A 19,415-nucleotide genomic window follows, 5' to 3' on the forward strand; every position below is an offset into this window, starting at 1 on the left:
GAGTCGACTGTATCATAATTTTGCTCTCATATTGTTTTTGTTCAGACCGGGGAGATCGCAGCAAGCTGTGCGCGCGAGTGGATGCGTTTTCGGTTTTGCTGTCACGGGTAATCTCAGTTCCACGACATTTTGGATTCGGCCGATAAAATGTTGAAATGGATGAACGTGCTATGCCTCCCAGGAAGGGTTTTTCAAGAAAATTATAGTTTGTCTGGTGACGCCGTGTAAAAATTTCCTTGACTTTCCTGGGCATAGAGTATTATCATACCTGCCACACGATATACGCATGCGAAAATGGCAACTTTGGCAAACAAAGCTCTCAGTTGATAACTGTGGAAGTGCTCATAAGAACACTAAGCTGAGAAGCAAGCTCTGTCCCCATGAGGACGTTAATGTCAAGAAGAAGAAGAAGAAGAAGGTGCAGTTTAACCATGTGAACAGTTCTACTACGTTCAATCATCTTGTTTCAAGTCATGATATATTAAAGGGTGTCCAAGATGAAATTGCCACAATGAAAATTGATTCGCAAAATTCGAGTTTTCATCCGATTGGCGTCAAATTTCCAGGGATTGAAAAATAACTATTAAACTTCATTTTACCATTTTAATCGTATTTTATTTACAGTCCATACGCAAATGCCCGCACCTTGGCCTTAACCCTGGCCATAAGATTCTGCACAACCTGTGAATCAACCGTTTTTTGCTTGTAAACCCATACTTTCTTCAGTTCCTCGACTGTCTTCACTACCTTAGGTCGTTTAAGAAGGTGCTGCTTTATAATCGCCCAGTACTTCTCGATGGGGCGGAGCTCCGGAGTGTTGGGAGGGTTGAACATTTTCGGCACGAAATTGACCTTATTGTCCGCATACCACTTCAGCACGTCCTTGGAGTAGTGGCATGAGGCCAAATCCGGCCAGAAGATTGTTGGGACGTTGTGGGCCTTAAGGAGAGGAAGCAGCCGCTTCTGGAGGCACTTTTTCATGTACACCTGTCCGTTCATTGTGTCATGGGTCACGAAAGGTGCATTCCGCTTCCCGCACGTGCAGATGGCTTGCTGATCGGTGGTCAATCGCTCCTCGAACCGCTTAATCACTCGCGACACCGTGGAATTCGCGATTCACAACGTTTTAGCGATGGAACGATGCGAGAGATCTTTGTTCTCGTGATGAATGCGCAAGATTTTTTCACGCACGAGCTGTTCTTTCGACTCTATTTCCGCGAGTTTTGATCACAGGACTTTAAAACTTGCAGGATGTAAATAATGCACTATGAACTAAATCCACCCAAATCTTCATTAAATTCTACCCAACGGTTAAAAAGTTAGAGCAATTTTATAGTGTGGGAATTGCATCGTGGACACCTTTTATCACAAATATTTTTTTTTATTTCCTCTGAGTACCGCGGAAAAGAGGTAAGAATAAATGTCCTTCATCGTTTCAGAGAGCTAGTAATGGCGCTTTAGCCTAGGCTTTATAGCCAGGACATGAGGAAGAAATACCCGTGTACCCTAGGAAATGGCAAAGGACAACAAACGTACTGTTCACGTTATTCGAAGCTCTTGAAGCGAAACTCGCTTTTGCAGTAGGGTAAAGCTCAAGCTGAAATTTCATTTGAATCCATTATTTCACCGGTTTGCATGGATATATTGTTACTTACAATTTAGTCTCCTATTTAATTCAATCGTGAACAAATTATAGTTTTTAAGTCCAATTTAGCGTTTAAGTTCAGATTAGCCTGTAAGTTCAATTGTTTTAGAATATTTAAGGTATAGTAAATTAATTTTATCTTACAAATCCTTTTCAACCTTCCGATAATTTTAAGCGATCTGGATAACTGTTTTTATATTTCCCTGTTAATGATCAGAACGTCAAACGTCTGCCACTCACAATTTTCTGTCAAACTCCTCAATGTTCATTCTCGTACGAGGGGCTTGCGCGCAACACGTACTATGCATCAACATTCTTGAAAAAGCCACTCCCAACGATTTTATTTTTATCCCTGAATTGGAACGGCTGATTCGGTTGTCCCAGTTTCTACATCGAAAAATTGGAAAATTTTCGTCAATCATGTTATTTATACGCGAATAATCTGATTGCCGCAAATTTTTGAACTATCTTAAAACCCAAGTCTGTATAGTGGGTCTGTTCATATTGATATCTGTATAAAATTTTAGATATGCTACAAATATTAATACTGACAAGAAAATACCAGAAATTGTTCCGGTATTTCCAGAATGCTTTTCATTATGGACTGTGCAAGCACTAATTACAAAGCAATTCACATCATATGATTTTGTTATTGTGAGATGGTGGCGACAAAAGTGTGAAACTAAGGCTTTAATAAGCACCAAATGGTATGGGTCAAAAAAGCTGTAGCGGCTATCACATTCAGAAAGACCAAGCTGAGGGTTGACAGAGAGGTCTTGTAAACAGTATCAGTGTGATGTTTAGTGTTGATGAGATTTATCGCGTTCAGTTTCGTAGATGTATAGTAAAAAAAAGAAAACATTTGTAGATAGTTTAGAGCAGTGATTCCCAAAGTGGGTGAATTCACCCCCCTGGGGGCGATTTTCAGGTCCAGGGGGGCGAAAATTTGTAAAACTGAATTTGGGGGGCGTAAACGCTAGGAAGGGGCGAAAGTGGGATCAAATAAAAACAAGAATAGATTCAAACATTGAAAGAGACAAACATATATTAGAGATAGCATATACATCCGAGGAAGAATTTATTTGTCACTTAACTATTTCATCGGTTCTTTTCCTCTAAATACGCTCGTTTTTGAATTATGATAGACAAATTTGACGATTGTCATTGAGATCTGAACGGTTTCTGCCAAAAAAAAAATTGAATGCATTTTGAAAGCAAAAAATATGTGAGAACTTTTGGTGATGTTTGAAATTAGATAGAGGTCTTTAGAATAAGACACCTTAAGTTTCTATTATTTCTCACGCATTTGTTAAACTACTTATTTTAATATTTTGTTGACACGCATACTTATCAGTATTTATAGTACAAATCATTTTATAAATAAGTTTATGCGACTTTGGTGGACAAAAATCGGATTTCAATGATAAAATCACCCAATAAAATCACCCAATTAAAAATAAGCCAGAACGACATAAAATTGGATCAAAGCTTCAAACAAATTAATTGAACGTTACATTCAGTCCATGGAGAGTTGACTAAAGTCTGGATTTACTGATATTTTTTAATTTAAAATCTGTATTAGACTATTTCCAGAACAGTCGAAAATGTACCCACAACTTCATATATTTATTTCAACATCTTAAGAAACATTAAAAAATAAGAAAAATAAATCAGAACGTGAGCTAAAACTTTTTTGATGATCGCACATTAGCCACATTTATTCTTACACATTTATTCTTACAAATTTATTCTTACAAAAACGGGGTTTTCAAACCCAAAACCCGACCCGAACCCGAACCCGACGAGTTCGGGTCGCCTTCGGGTTTAAAAATTAAAAATTTTTCGGGTTCGGGTCGGGTTTGAAGGCTACAAAACAATCGGGTACGGGTCGGGTTCGGGCTGCAAAAAGTCGGGTTTAGCCGGGTTTGGGTCGGGCTCGGTGAGAATTGTGAACAGAGTAACAACCTGAAAGCGTTCTTATGCACCGGAAATAATGAATTTATCATCTTTTCGAGCTCGGGTTTTATTCGAGTTTCTCTTAAAAAACTTTTTCGGGTTTCGGGTTTGAACAGCGAAAATTTTTCGGGTTCGGGTCGGGTCCGGGTTTGCTTTTCAATTATTGTCTCGGGTTCAAGTCGGGTCCGGGTTTGAAGAAATAAAATAAGTCGGGTACGGGTCGGGTTCGGGTTTGAAAAATGTGGAACCCGACCATCTCTAGTGGGAAGCGATAGCCCACACACTTCACCGCTTCAAGGTACCAGTGCAGTTGTGTACTTCAAGGATTAATCTTGAGCCCGATGTAATGAAATGCGATGTACTGAGGCTGCCCGTTCCGGCGGCGCTGACGACATCACCCTAGTGGTATAACATAGTTGAGGAATGGATGAGGTCTAGGAAACTAGGACTGGCCCATCACAAGACTGAGATGGTGGTGGTCAACAACCGAAAGTCCAAACAACGGGCGCTGATCTCAGTAGGTGTTTGCACTATAGAGTCCAAGCGATGCCTCAGGCATTCCTTAGGCCTGTAAAAGAGAACCTACAGCTATAGTGGAGCTTTCGAGGACGATGTCTAACATCTAATTGCCAGTAAACGCAAGCTCCTGGGGTACGGAGGACCAATCTGGTCAAAAACGCTTAGAACGAGCAGAAACCAAAAGCGGTTGGAAAGTACGTATAGGATCATGTGTTCAAGAGTAGCAAGCGCATACCGAAAAGTTTCTAAAAAAGTCATGTACATCATAGCCGGAATGACGCCATCGGACGCCATTCGCCATCAAGGAAGATGTTCAATGCTTCAACCAAAGGGTACCAGAGGATTCCAGCTGGAATGGGATAACTCCACTAGAGGTAGATGGACCAATTGGCAAATGTGTTACATTGGTAAGATACCATGGGAAAGTGATTTTCCACATGATGCAGCTTCTGTCAGGACATGGTTGCCCGAAACTGGCCCCTCCCCGAAGAAATACCGTAAGCTGGTTCCAGGGAGAAAAGGGTCTGATGCCAAGGGAAATGTTTGTGCATTCCGTACACCACTTGAGCAATAGGCTTTTTTCAGTGGTAGTAAAAACGAAGTTATAAAGACACGGACACCGTCTTCAGCCATTTAGCTGCACAGACTGTAACTTAACACTAGACAACGGAGAAGCATGCTCCAGTGGCACAGCCATGAAACATTCTTGACGAAAAGTTTCAATGGCTGAAGCGGGAATCGAACCCGCACCCCATGACATGATGTGATTAAATGCCTGATGACACTAACCGCACGGCCACGAAGCCCCACGAATAATGAAGCAACAAAAGCACCACGGAAGATGAACTGAACACAAAAAGATATGTATCCAAATTACGCTTGATTTCTATTCACTATTTTTTTTTTTGATCCAGTTTCTAAATTGCAAATAATTTACGTTTTTCATTATTTTCCATACGTTTTGACAGTTCTCGACTACCATTCTTCCATGCGCTTGTGTTGGAAGTTTGAGAATCCAGCGTAGCCACGGGCCCTCCAAGCTTGTCAACCACATATATATGAACCGTGGCCAACAAGATTTTGACACTTTTGGGAATCTGGCAGTTTTGGGTTGTTCACGTTGACTTATAACTACTCATTAACGTGGGTTTAAGCTGGGTAAGGCGCAAAATGATGGAATTGATTTAAGTGCGCTATTGCTCAAAAATTACACGATCACTAGACATACGCAAGTTAATGAGTAAACAATTGAGTAAGCCACTAAATTAAAGGAGAAACTATTTTCAACGTGTTTTTTTTTGTAAGCTACGGAGAAATCGTCTTTTGATGGCCTCCTGAGCGTAGCGCAAACAGCGAGTGGAATACGAACATCAGTGTCGCCGCTCGGCGGCCAGTGAGAGAAACTGAATGTTCGAAAGGTTGTTGTCAGTCCTTTTTGCCGCTGGCGCCAACTGTTAGCATTTAAGAACGAAGTAAACAGTCGTTACCCTATTCAGCTAGAATCGCTCACTTATAGTGCACGGACTGGTCGGCATCCTTACACTCCCTGGGTTACCTTCTCAGGGGTCTGATTTGAGATGTCCCCCTTGTAGAAAACACTGTTATTAACCCATATTATCCGAACCCACGAGCAAGGTCTTATTGAATAGCTGAATAGTTGTTGTAAATTACTCACCTTAGACTATTTTCCGGATTCAGTACACTAAATCTATTCGTAGTTCATGCATTAAAACCTTTTTCAGTTGTTGATTATTGGATGAGTACATCTGAAAAGAAAAAGAAAAATATCAAAACTATTGACCTCCTTGACATCACACCGAGAAAACATATTGATTGGCCCCATTGAATAGATAACTGTTCCCCGGAAAAACAACCCATCTGGAATGGTTCCACAACGAGGACTGCTTAGAAGAACTTCGCATTAGGTGTCAAATTCTTTATCGCACCACTCAAATGGTTTACCCACAGAATGAAGCCCAAACAATTTCGCACAAGTTGGGCTCGTGGCCTTCCTCGCCTCAAGCCACCGAACCGGTCGGAAATTTCCCTGCTTCCGAGAATAATGGTACCTCTCGGTAACCATCTCTCCAATGGTGAGTCCTAATCTCCGGTGAGTTTGCGTAGGTTGACGGAACAGTCGGAGTCTAGCAACTATCGGCTGGTCGCAGGAAGGCGTGTGCTGTTGGCATCCATGATCCCATAAAAAGCAAAGTTCCGCATACACAAACTGGTTGTCTGGCCGTTCGTCGGTAACACGATGGACGTGACGGCAGTAAAATTGCCAACTTGAAACACTCCCACACTCCGGAGAGGGCCGGAAACTTGGCAGCGCTGTCGTCTCCCAGTACCTCCCGTGCACCGAACATTTGGAACTGAAACTACATTCCACTAGGGAAAGGTGGTTCATAATGACAACTTGAGCTAAATCGCATTTACTGAGAAATAAAGAAGTTTTGCAAGAAACTTGTGGCGTACCAGAACAGTTTACAATATTTCCCATTACGGAAGAAACAATTATTCTAGATAAACAGTTTATTAACGTATTTTTTAGAGAAAAATCTAGCAATGAATATATCAGTGGAAAAAATTGTTAATGAGTTTTCTACCCGTTAATATCAATAATCATAATTTCACTAAATTGTGAACTGAGCCCTTTTACCCTATGAGGTGCATTTTAACCAACTTTCCCCTAAATACTGACATGGTCTGCATAAAGGATCCCCCGAAAACCGGAAGATGGAAATAGCTCATCACGGCGGCGTACAGTTCTCCGAAAATATGTTACATCAGGAAAAAAAAGGAACGAGACAGACGGGACTCGGGAAAGTTGTCTCTCCATTTGAGTGTGCGTTTCGGACCGGAATTACTTGTTGTCTATCCTAGGCTAAGCCGTCGCCGTCGTCGTCGTTCCAAACACACCGTGGGACAAAATTTTCGACGGTGAAGTCGAGCACGGCAAAAAGGGCCACCAGAAAGGGGTTGTTTTGCAGCAATTTGTTCCCGGAGTTGAACGACGACAAAGGAGACGGGTCGACCACAAAATTCTGATAAATATTCATGACACGATGCGACACACAAACACTCGGCTATACAAACTCTATCGCTTTCATTCAGCGCTGAATGGTCGTAAAATGGTTGATAGTTGGTCGTAGCAGCCCCGGAATGAAAGGGGTAAAACAGCATAGAGCAAGCAATTCGGTGGCAGTTGAACTAAAGTGCGATGGCTACGGATGCTGGAGAACTGCATGAAGTCGTAATTTTTAATCTTAAGAGTGGAAACGATCTGCTTTCGGTAGTGGCTTTATGAATTGAGTTCGCGAGCCGGTCCGTTCTCGCTGTGGGTATGATTCAGAAATGTGTTAAAGTTTATTTGAGAACTGAAATTGTGACAACAGGGTTCCAATGGTATTTTAAGGAGTAGTATAGAGATGAAGTTTAAGCAAGATTCTGATGCTTCCATCTGAATTCTACATGGACATTCCGGAAAAAATGCCAAAAACATGGTAAAACAACAACTTTGAGTTGAACGTATAGAAAAGTCGAGAAATTCATGCAATTTTTGATTATAACGAACCACTGAATCTTCCGAACTGCTAAAACAATTTCAGTAAGTATGTTATGGAGCTTTACACCTTCTATATCTAAAAGCAGGAAATATGGGGGTACTAATGCTTTTTTCATCAACCTTGTTGTGCTTATTGAAGCAGTGAATCAGTTAATCTTGTGATAATTAGCTCAAGAACACAAGTTCAATACCTGAAGCTAAGGATATATAAAATAAAAGAAAATAGTTTGGCGGGCCAAACTTTTTAGAGTACAAATAACCGTCCTTTTCAGAGTACAAATTGGTCCTTTATAGTGATCACGCTGATGCTGTGTACAACAAGCGAGGTTTCACCACCAGGGTTGTACAAAAGACAACAAGTGTTCAATATCAGCGAGGCAGATATGAGAAGGATTTTACAACTCTTCGCGAGTCTTACGTTGGGCAGCCCTGCTTCAATGGATTCGCATCATGCGTTCAACACAGTGTATTCTGTGCCTTCTTTTTTTGACGTCTTTCAACCGAAATCAATATGGATTTTTCACGGCTGTTCTTATGTGCTATGATTTTGAACAGCTCTACCAAATAGCTACGGTTGGAATTACTAGAACGATATTTGTTGGGGCTTAGATCCACCGACCCGCAACATCGTAGGGGGGTTAAGGCCTCCGAGAGAACAATCCGTGAGTAGATAGGGATTATCCAACGCCATCTCCATTCCTGGGATCCAGATTTATGGGTTTTTCTCTCCTAGAGTTCTTGCACCTTATACACTTTATTTTTGTCAAGTTTATTCACAACTACACAACATTTAGTTTACTTTAAGTACAATTCTACAATACTACATTTATTTAAATAGTTAAGTATCTACATATATACACATGTTCCTTTGATAAAACCTTGGTGACCGTTCACCGCCTTGCTTGAAATAGCACTGAATTATAATATTCTAGTCTCCTGCCGATCCACTCGTCGTGATCGTGTAACGATGACGTAATTACTTTTCTCTCTGCTAATAAATCGTCACTTTCTCATTTTCCCTAATAACTATGACAGAGGTGTATTCCAGGGTGGGTAAAAGCCTCATGTCACTCCTAAACATACTCACCCACCCTGAAATGTCGTACATTTCTGAATAAATACTCATAGAAATCGTTAACCGCCTTAGTCCTTGTTGTTGCTGGTAGATTCCGCTCACCCACCATGTGGAATCGGCTTTACCCTTACGAGTGTGAACGATCCTTCCTGTCAGTCGGGGCGTGTATCCGAAAGATTCCGTCCATGCTCCAATACGCTGATCATGAATAAGCTCCAAGGTGTCTCAATGTATCTACGTATCCAGATGGTTTCCGAAATGTTTGGTAGTCGCAGAAGCCAGACTCGTTGACGTGTTGAACATATGACGATAAAACATGGTGTTAGCATTTGAATTGTGTGTGTCCTCGACTGGACATATACTGGTTCTCATATTTACCTGTGAAACCAAGGTTTTCCTCTTAACCAGTACGCCAGTCTGCTTGTTGTTGTCCAAGGTGTTTGGAGCCACATCGATCGGTGATAGATGAAGAGTTGGTAGTTCCATCACCAGTAAACCTTCATTCCGTTTGGTTTAGCTTCCGATTTCGCTGACCTTCCGTTGTTCCTAGTTATTGGTTGAAGTAGTGCGTATCCATTTCCTTGATTTGATACAAACATCCTTTGAGAAAACCTTGTTTCCAGTTCCGCTGGCCATGGTATGATCCTGATTGCGTGCACGAATAGGTGCAACGAGAGTTCTGTACCGAACAGAGGATTCCACATTGACCACGTCCTTGTGGTGAGCATAGGATGAGGACGATTCCTTCGTCCAGAACCATTGGGTTGATTGAACACACCGTGTGTCTAATCCAATCCGATTGCCAAAGAAACACCCTTCGTGCCTCATGATGATCTGTTTCCAAACCCCTAGTGTCCATGATTTGGTTGGAATTTTCCAATAGAAATCCTTTCCTTCGTTGTGTTGTCGAACACCGCCGTGTCCATTCCATTGATTTGGTGCATGATATGGGCACTTATGTCCCTGATATCGTTGCCATGGGCACCCAGTGTGCCCTCCGTAGGATTAATTTCCATTTCCAGCTGACTCCCTTGTCATTGACCGTAGTAGAGTGGTGATTGGTTTTCTAGGACAGTGTTTTCCAAAACTATCCACAAATGTAATCCAACTAGTACTGGAGATCTCCTCGTTGTTGATCGTTGTATTCGTTTGTATAACCGAGAAATGATATTGGTATAGTATTCTGTAGGAAATGTCTAGCTTCGCCAAACATATACTAGTAAGCTGCTTACCTGCCCAAGCAGTAGCAGCTGCTGGGATTTTCCAAAACTCGAGACATCTGTGTTTGTCCATGGGTATAGCCTATCGCACTCCCTATGCGAGTATGGAAAGCTTTCGCAGACGTAGAATACATACGCATCAGGTCCACACGCCGTCGATATTGTTGAAGCAAATCCCACACTGTTATCTCATCTCCAGGTATGGATGTATCCAGTACATGATAGGGTGATTGTGTTACCTTGCATAGCTTGACCCGATTTCCATGTGTCGTTGAAAGCCAACACCACACGAGTGATTCTTATGTATATCCAGTTGACCTCCATCCGTCGCGTAGATCGTTTTGGTTCGTTACGTTCCGGGTTCTGAAGTAGTTTGAAGTGCTATCTATACGCGATTTGAAGTAGGATTCCATTCCGTTCCGATAGTGTGAAGATCTCCGTCGTTTCCGTTGACAAAGATCTTTGTAAATCATTAACCGCCCCTTGACGATAATGTGTTGGTTGAAGACGCCGGTTACTAACTATGCCATGAGCAACCGTGTAAAACGTCTTCGTTTATTAGGTAAATGATGTTCCAATCAATTACCCTTCCTAAATTTGTGCCACCCCCAGTAGCACTTGGGATACCAAGTGGTTCACCTAGACCAATAGTATAAACCTCCGTGAGCACCTGTTGCTCGAATATTGTAATCGTGAATGAATCTCCTAGCATCAAGATCCAAATAGCTGATGGGATTCAGCAATGGTGATGATTGAAACCCTTGCGCGATGATGTTGATGATGATAGTCAAAGTGAGGGTATTCAATAGTGTTGAGCCATCCTCCACTCAGTGTGTATCGCAGTGACCATAGTAGTAACGAACACGTTGGATAGACGAAATCGACATCAGTATCGATGTAAACAGAGATATAGAGAGAAACCTGGGATGTACTATCTCTGCTGACCAGTTGTATTCCTCCATTTGAGTGTGATGCTTTTCTGCATATTCAATACAGAGAAGGCCCTGATATAGCCATTGATACCAGTGTGCAAGTCCGGTTTTATTGAGCGGTCATCTCGTCGTACGATGCGTGTATGTAGAGGATAATTTGAAATTAACGTTGTGTAGTATCCAGTGTCCAGGCTTCGGCGGACACATACTAAGCAAACTGACCTGAGAAAACGATAGTTGGTGCTAACCCTCCGTAGATGAAAACGAGCATTGTATCCAGTTTTGAATCATTTCGTAGTGGATGTGATGTTTACTGTGCGCTTACGGATGATTACGGTTTGTGGTTTCCAGCCTCCAATGAGAAAATGTTTCGTGCTCTTCAAGGGCTACCTTAGCCGCTTCCAAGTGCAATACAGTTGATTACGGCATGTGTCCTCCAGTTTCTAGTCCAGGCTCAGGCATCCAATATGAAGAACCCGGGAGTGCATGTAAGCGATGGTCGAAAACCAAGTGTTAAGTGGCTGTTTGATTTTGCTTCGGCGAGACATATACACCGAAAATTTGTATTTATCTGTGGAACCAGGAGATTTCACTGATTCGGTGTTTGTTGTCCATAGCCGCAGCGAAGTGAATATACTAAGTCCAATCAACAGTTGGTGACTTTGAATCCTTGAATGATGAAGTTTGGTTCCATAATCCAAGTTGTTCCAGCTAACAGCACTAAGCCATTCCTTGTTGAGCGCTTCCAAACGATAGTGATGTTTCCGAAATAATTTATGATGGTGGTGATTAGCGAAGTCCTTGCCTTCCATTTCATTTGAAGTGAAGTTTCGTATTGTGAACTGTAGTAGCCATGATTGTATCGAGATGACGAAATTGGAGTTGACCATTGTCCATGAGATCTGTGATGATGGCGTATGGCGATTTGGGTCTTGAGACAAATAGAGAGTATCCAGCGCCATGTCTACCCCATGGCGCGCAAGTAGGCTCCTGAACCGTGATTCCATTGTCCTTCCGGAGGCATCCGGTTCGAAGGACCAAAATGTTGGGGCTTAGATCCACCGACCCGCAACATCGTAGGGGGGTTAAGGCCTCCGAGAGAACAATCCGTGAGTAGATAGGGATTATCCAACGCCATCTCCATTCCTGGGATCCAGATTTATGGGTTTTTCTCTCCTAGAGTTCTTGCACCTTATACACTTTATTTTTGTCAAGTTTATTCACAACTACACAACATTTAGTTTACTTTAAGTACAATTCTACAATACTACATTTATTTAAATAGTTAAGTATCTACATATATACACATGTTCCTTTGATAAAACCTTGGTGACCGTTCACCGCCTTGCTTGAAATAGCACTGAATTATAATATTCTAGTCTCCTGCCGATCCACTCGTCGTGATCGTGTAACGATGACGTAATTACTTTTCTCTCTGCTAATAAATCGTCACTTTCTCATTTTCCCTAATAACTATGACAGAGGTGTATTCCAGGGTGGGTAAAAGCCTCATGTCACTCCTAAACAATAATTATCATAAAAAAATCAGCACAATCTATTTTTGTAAACCTATCTCGTATATTTTGGTAACTTTATTAACCCGGGTTATGCTGCGGCCAGGAAATGTTTGTTTTATTTTATTCTGCTTCAGATTTATGTGACATAAGGTGACAAGGGTTTGCAGAAGTATCCCAATGGTTATTTAGATTCATAAATACATTATGAAGGGTTCCAAAGGCATTATCCAAGGATCCCAAACCCCTTTAAATAGGTCCCGAGGATGTTGTTAGAGGTTCTGTAAGGTTGATTAAATCTGAATAATCGCAAAGTATTTCAGTAATTATAAATGTATTCCAAGGTGTTCTCAAGAGTTTTTCAAATCATGATATGTTCCAAAAGATTTTCAAGAACTTATCAGGTGTGGTAGAAATTTTTGAATGTTTCCAATGGTTTTTAAGTCGGTCACAGAGGTAAAACAATCTTGGGGTCTGTAAGTGCTTTCCGAAGGAAGTTACCAGAGCTTCCAGTGGTTCACATAGTTTTCAGACGGATACTAAGAGGTTCTCAGAAATTTCCAAACTAACGAAAACCTTCAAGAATCCCTTGTAGACTACAATGAAAATCTTTTTATTCCTGTTAACTATAAAAATCTATTTAACAACCCCAAAAGCATTGAAAATGCCTTGCAACATTTATGAATCACTTGAGATATCTGAAAGCTTTGCAAACCCCCGCAAAATCAGGTAAAACAGTGGAAAAGAATTGGAATCTTTGAAAAAATTGAGGAGTTTCATGGCTACTATCCAACTTTTTCGATAAATTTCGCAGATATTTGCATCAGCAGAATGTGCTATAGGATGCGGATTATTTTTTGAAGGTTCTCAAAGCCAAGAATTCGTGTGCTCTTCTGAATGCTTATCAAAAAGAATAAGAAACGCCTAAGTTTGAGCTGAAAATATTAAGATTTAGAGGTGAATTTTGTAGTTGAAATCTGATCTTCAATAAACTCCACATTACTTTGTTATTTTCAACTAATTTTGAAATTAAATTTATGAATACCTAGTTTATGGTTTACCAAATTTGTCTTAAACACAAAACTTGTCTTTGTTATAAGTACAACATCAAATTTGTCTACAATCAAAATGAGTTTTATTTTAAAGCATAAATATTTCTATAAATTTTAACTTGTTTTATAAAAGGATGAAAATGTATGGCTTAGCCTCAAAAGCTGCCAAAAAATAAAAAATAAATAGATTTTTTGACGAAAAATGCCGCATACTTTATTCTATTCACCAAGTAAACGTTAGTTCTAAAGCTTCAATTGTTTGTTTTTTTTTTTCTCATTTGTTAAACCTGGTTTAAGGATCAATTTTCAATTAATTTTGTTACAAAATGGTGAATGCTTATTTAAAAAATAAATGCACTAGTCAACTCGTATAGTAACAAGTTACAAGATTGCTTTATATACCTCAGTTCAGTTCAGTTCAGTAACAATGTAATTTAGGGCGGAAAATACTTGAACAAAACAAAACAAATCAAAACAATTTGAAGACAGTTTAAAAAAAAAACAGATTATGCTACAAAACCATGAAGAAAACTTTAGAATCGGTTGAGTATTACTGTAGCTGTGGTCAATTAAAGTTACTTTTTTTTTTGTTTAAGGACTGAAAATTTACAGAAAACTACTTTAAAGGACCGTCAATCATTATGCAAGAGTATGGGGAGAAGGCTGGTTTGTCATTTCTTACGAGTCATACAATTAATTTTTAATTTTCATACAAAAAATCTTACCATGCAGCCATTACATGAAAAACCGATCTAGTTGGTCACAGAATTCCGTGAAAATTTGCTATTTTGTTCCTCATCCGAAATAAGGATACACGTGCTTTTGGATTTTTTGATAAGGGTGACCATTTCCGAAATAGGGTGACCAGAAAAATCGCGACTTTGCAAAACAATTATTTGTTATTATTATTTGTATATCATATTTTTTGAACTGAATGACCGATTTTCAATTCTTCAAAATTCCGAAAAAAAAAAACAATTTACACGAAAATATTTAAACTTTTTAGTTTTTTTTTTCGGAGTTTCATATTTTTTCTGAAAATTTCAAATCTTAATTAAACCTTTCATGAAAAAAGGGTTGAGAATCGGTTGAGCTGTTCAAAATACATGATTTATTTTTAATAAATAAAATCTAATGCGCTGAGACCTACAGTGTGTGCCGATAAAAAATGACTTATTTTTTATTTTCAAACATAAATATCTCAGAAACTAAAGAACAAACATAGCTTAAAATTTGACAGTAAACGTAAAAGTTTCTGTACTTTGAAGAAAAAAAACAGCAATAGTCTCTTTGGTCCCAAGGCCTTCAAAAACATGAAAAAACGGAAGCTTTGGACTTTTTCATGTAAGAAAACAGTTTTTGTGAAAATTTATATAAGGTACCGCGGGGCAAGTGAGAATCCGGGGTAAGTGGGACGTTCCGTCATAGCTCACTTAGGAAAAGTTTTTCATGGGGGTATTCGTCTAGAAAGTTGAAGATACAATGACAAGATATGTATTAAGTACATAAAATACTCTTATTTTTATTACCATGTCGTTCATGTAACAGTTGTCAATTCAGCGTCATTTTCAACTTGCTTGATAAATTGTGACACGTTTCACGCTTTGCATTGGCTCGCAAAAAATAAATGTGTTATAAATCCAATGTCCATCAGTAAGCTACAATTTTAATTTTTTTTTTTTACAAACATTTTCTCATAGAGTAGCATTAAAACATTCAAACAAATGATTTTTATCAAAAAAGATCAATCTTAACTTACGTAATTGCATAAGAGGGAGAATAAATGTGTAATTCTTCTATAATTTTTTCATTTATTTTTAAATTTTTGAAATACGAATTCAAAATTGAACAAAGACTGTGATGAAATTTGAAATGCATCATGATAACGATTACTTTTTTGTTTTAATTGAACTTTATTAGTTATTAGTACCAAATATATTAGTTATGGAAAACAATTCCACCCCATATAGTAGTTTTCTGCCATGCATATAAATAATAACAGAACATATTACAATTTCGTAAATTATTGAAAGTTTATGTGCTACTTTTAATAAATAACTTATGAATGATATATTTTGAACGAGTTTTATTCCTTTTTACACATTTATTGAGGATTTTTCAGTTAATATTAAGTGTGACGTGACATACTATTAAACACACGTTTTCTTCCTAAAGCGTTACGTATTTTATGATTGATCCCTTATGTACATCAAAAATGTACTCAAAATTATATATCTATCAAAACTATTATATATCAATCAAAACTATTATTGTAATGGTTGACTTACTGATGTGGATTGACGCATGAAACTGGATGTGTCCCACTTGCCCCGTTTGGCGAGGTAGCTGCGTCTAATGGCTCATTCTAAAACTTTCTTCTAAAGTTTTCACAAATTCGAAATTATTCGACCATATTCATGCACACACCAGCAAATGTGTTGCCAAAATGTGATGGTGTTGTTGGATTTGAGAAATATTGACATTTCAAAATTTTATTGAACAATTTGTTTGAACTATAGTTTTTTTATGTCCCACTTGCCCCGGGGTACCTTATTTCTTGAAAAGCCAAAACCTTTAACTTTCGTTTCTTCCAAGAAATTTGAAAATCGGTCAAATGGTTCAAATGTTAAGATTTCTTGAAAAATAAAATTTTACAAAGTCGCGATTTTTCAGGTCACCCTATTTCGGAAATGGTCACCCTAATCAAAAATTCAAAAACACGTGTATCCTTATTTCGGATAAGGAACAAATTATCAAATTTTCACGGAATTTAGTATCCCACTTAGATCGGTTTTTCATGGAATGGCTGCATGGGGAGAAGAGGGTTAAAAACTTTAAATATTTTGTTGCGTAATAAATGGAAACCCTCTTTTAATTAAGAGTAATTTTTATTTCTTACAAATTTTATATTCTAAAAACTTTTCATATTTTGTAGAGAATAATGCTGAAAGTTTTAAAATAGGTTAGAATAGAAAAGCACTCGAATTTCCATTTTTTTAGAACTCACGAATAATGAACTGCATTCTATTATCAATAATAGGGGGGCTGGGGGCAAGAAGGACACCTTAAGATATATAGGTTCAAATCATGGTTGATTAGCACAATTTTTGAAGATTATTCCAGTGTAGGGGCAAGCTCATCTCTTGTTCTAAATGATGTTATCGATAGATTTCAAAAAAATAAGAAACGCATGATTATTTGAGATTTATGAAAATGTTCCTTCTTATGAGGTTTTTAAACGAGGCACGGGGCAAGAGTGCCACTCGTATGGGGCAAGAAGACCATCAGAGCAAAATGCCACAAATTTTGTATATTATTATTTCCCCGCTCAAACGATGAATTGTAGAGTAAGTAAAGATAAAAACTGAGGGATAAAAGTTGACTTATAGTTAAAAAGTAATTTTACGAAATTCATTTAGTTTTCATCTTATTTGACTGTAACAATAATAGTAAAAATTTTCAGAAACCATTTTGAATGTCCAAGGTGGTTTATTTTGATTTTATTTAGTAGGAAACATTGATTGAATGCAATATTAAACAAGAAAAATAAAAGTTCATTTGATTTTATATGAGAAAATTGCGGTGTCCTTCTTGCCCCATAAAACATACTGTTATTATATATGTAAAATTTAATGTCAAAAGGACTTTTTCGAAAAAAAATTCCTCACAGCTATATTAAACAATTGAAAATCATCAATAATGTGCGGAAAAATCAATATGTTTTGTATTTATTGGGAGTCAAACCTTGTTTTCCAGTCTTACATTCTTATCATATTTCGCATATTTTTCGTTGGTGAGTTAAAGACATTTTTCTAATTTTTGGTACTGAACATTTTTAACTGTAATATTTACACAACCCTCAATTAGTACTCAATTTATACTTATCCTGCGTTAAACATCAAAAAATTGAATTGAACTACGTGAAATTAGAGGTGGCACTTTTGCCCCGGGTGTCCTTCTTGCCCCATGTCCCCCTACTTCTACGCGTATGCTAAAAGCTTAATAATTTTTTAAAAAATAATTGTTGATTGGTTTCGATTACACAGCGTAACAAAAAATATTATTAAAATTATAAACATAGATTATTTAGAATACAGACTTTGATCTAATCATTCGTTAAAAAACTAGCTTCGAAGAACTTCCTGGGAGCAACTAGAAGCATTTATAGAACTTCCAGTGAACTCTAAAAACTCCGAAAGAACGCGTGAAAACCCAATTCTTGAAACTCCTAGCTTCTTAAGACTCTGAGAACTTCTTGTTAACTACTTGAAAACCTTCGAAACACATGGTAGTTGCCTATAAGGATTTAAAAATCCCTTGGAAAGAAATCGGAATACCCTAGTTAACTGTAGTTAGATCATAGTAGGCAGACTTAGGGTAAAAGATTGACATTTAGGGTGAAGATGAATCGAAGCCATACTTAAAATTTTCAAGAGCACGGATCTGGAGAACCAAACATCCGTTAAAGCTGAAAACTTAATCGATTGGTCACTAGCTGGTGGTGACCAATCGATTAGGTTTTCAGCTCAAACGGATGTTTGGTTCTCCAGATCCGTGCTCTTGAAAATTTGAACGTTGGCTTCGATTCATCTTCACCTTAGGGATGTTCATTCCGTAATCAACTTCTGAAAGTTGAAGACGTTTCACTACATTGACCCTCAAAAGCGATAAGAGATTCATGTGAAAACCACCTGAAAGTTCTCGGAAATTTTCACCATCATTTTAAATCTCTCGATCTTAAAGAACACCGTAGCCCTGTTGGGCAGCCTTTACATCAATCGAGAGCCACCAACGACTGACGGGTAACACATCAGTCGAATTGACAACAACTGAATATCCAAATTGGTGGTGTTATGTATTTTCGATGTGCAGCCGACATTGCACATTGGTTCCAAAGCCATATCTAGGAAGACAAAAATGATTGTGCCTAAACCGTCAATTTTAGATACATGGTGTCTTCGGCAAAGTTTCTCCATATTTTTCAGACATTTTTTTCAGAGATGTGAAATTAGGGTGGCCCACATGGTTTACGAGATCAGCACATAAACTTTTTTGCTGACGCATTTAGGACTACACAATGTTCTACAATGTTTTAGAACAGCCGATTTGGAGCAACTTTGCCGAAGAACCCAAATTTCTATCTCCTATGGTTCGCGAGTTATGATTTTTTTTAACAAAAAAGTTAGGGTGGCACGGAAAAATCGTTTTTTTCTTGATAACTTTTTATAAGATAATTTCTCGCAAAAACTTTGTTGCGAGCACTTTTAGAACTTTTGATTGCGCAACTTTTTGCCGAAGAAACTTTTGTTCTATCTCTTATGGTTACAGAGTTATCAGATATTTTCTTCGAAAAAATTGTTGTTTTCATATGCCGATATCTCCGAAAAGCGCAAACGGATTTTCAATCTTTTGTCGGCATTAGAAAGATTATCTTTTTCTCTATTTATGGTGAAAAAACTGTGAGGACGTTTTCTGTTTGAAAAGATTGACAAAATTTTGAAAATAATATGTTTTTTAACCGATAATTGTCCATAACTTGAAAAATATTCGAGACAGCTCTTTGGTACACTCAGCAAAAATGTGCAAAATTGAAAGTTCTGAAAGTGCTTCATACAAAATATTCATAAAAAATCAACGCTTTAAGATATATTCACCATAAACTGAATTTTATATGGTGAAGAAAGCGAACAAAGAGATATTTGCTAGAACAATCGAAATAACTGTATGTAAAGTCATTTAAAATTGAATTATCATGTATTGATATCGATCATAGTAAGCGGAATCTGAGGAGTTGAAAAAAGGAAAATTATTTGCTGAAGCAGTTTTCGAGTGATCAAGACCTTCTGGTTCGTTACCTTAGACAAGTGATTAGGATTTATATCTGGTTCAAATTCAAGATTCATACATTCTTCAACAGGCGAATGCTGCCCTGACTAA

At 38.2% G+C, this 19,415-nt stretch overlaps 1 long non-coding RNA gene across 1 annotated transcript in view; it reads right to left on the minus strand.

The window, feature by feature from the left end:
• The window catches only part of LOC110679391, a 488,338-nt gene that overhangs the window by 356,413 nt on the left and 112,510 nt on the right, over nt 1-19,415 (minus strand). The window contains exon 2 of the long non-coding RNA XR_002502446.1: nt 5,796-5,886. This is a non-coding gene — a long non-coding RNA (uncharacterized LOC110679391). The remainder of the gene's footprint in view (nt 1-5,795; nt 5,887-19,415) is intronic.

The sequence above is a fragment of the Aedes aegypti genome, chromosome 3, assembly GCF_002204515.2.
Source record: "Aedes aegypti strain LVP_AGWG chromosome 3, AaegL5.0 Primary Assembly, whole genome shotgun sequence".
NCBI lineage: Eukaryota > Metazoa > Arthropoda > Insecta > Diptera > Culicidae > Aedes > Aedes aegypti.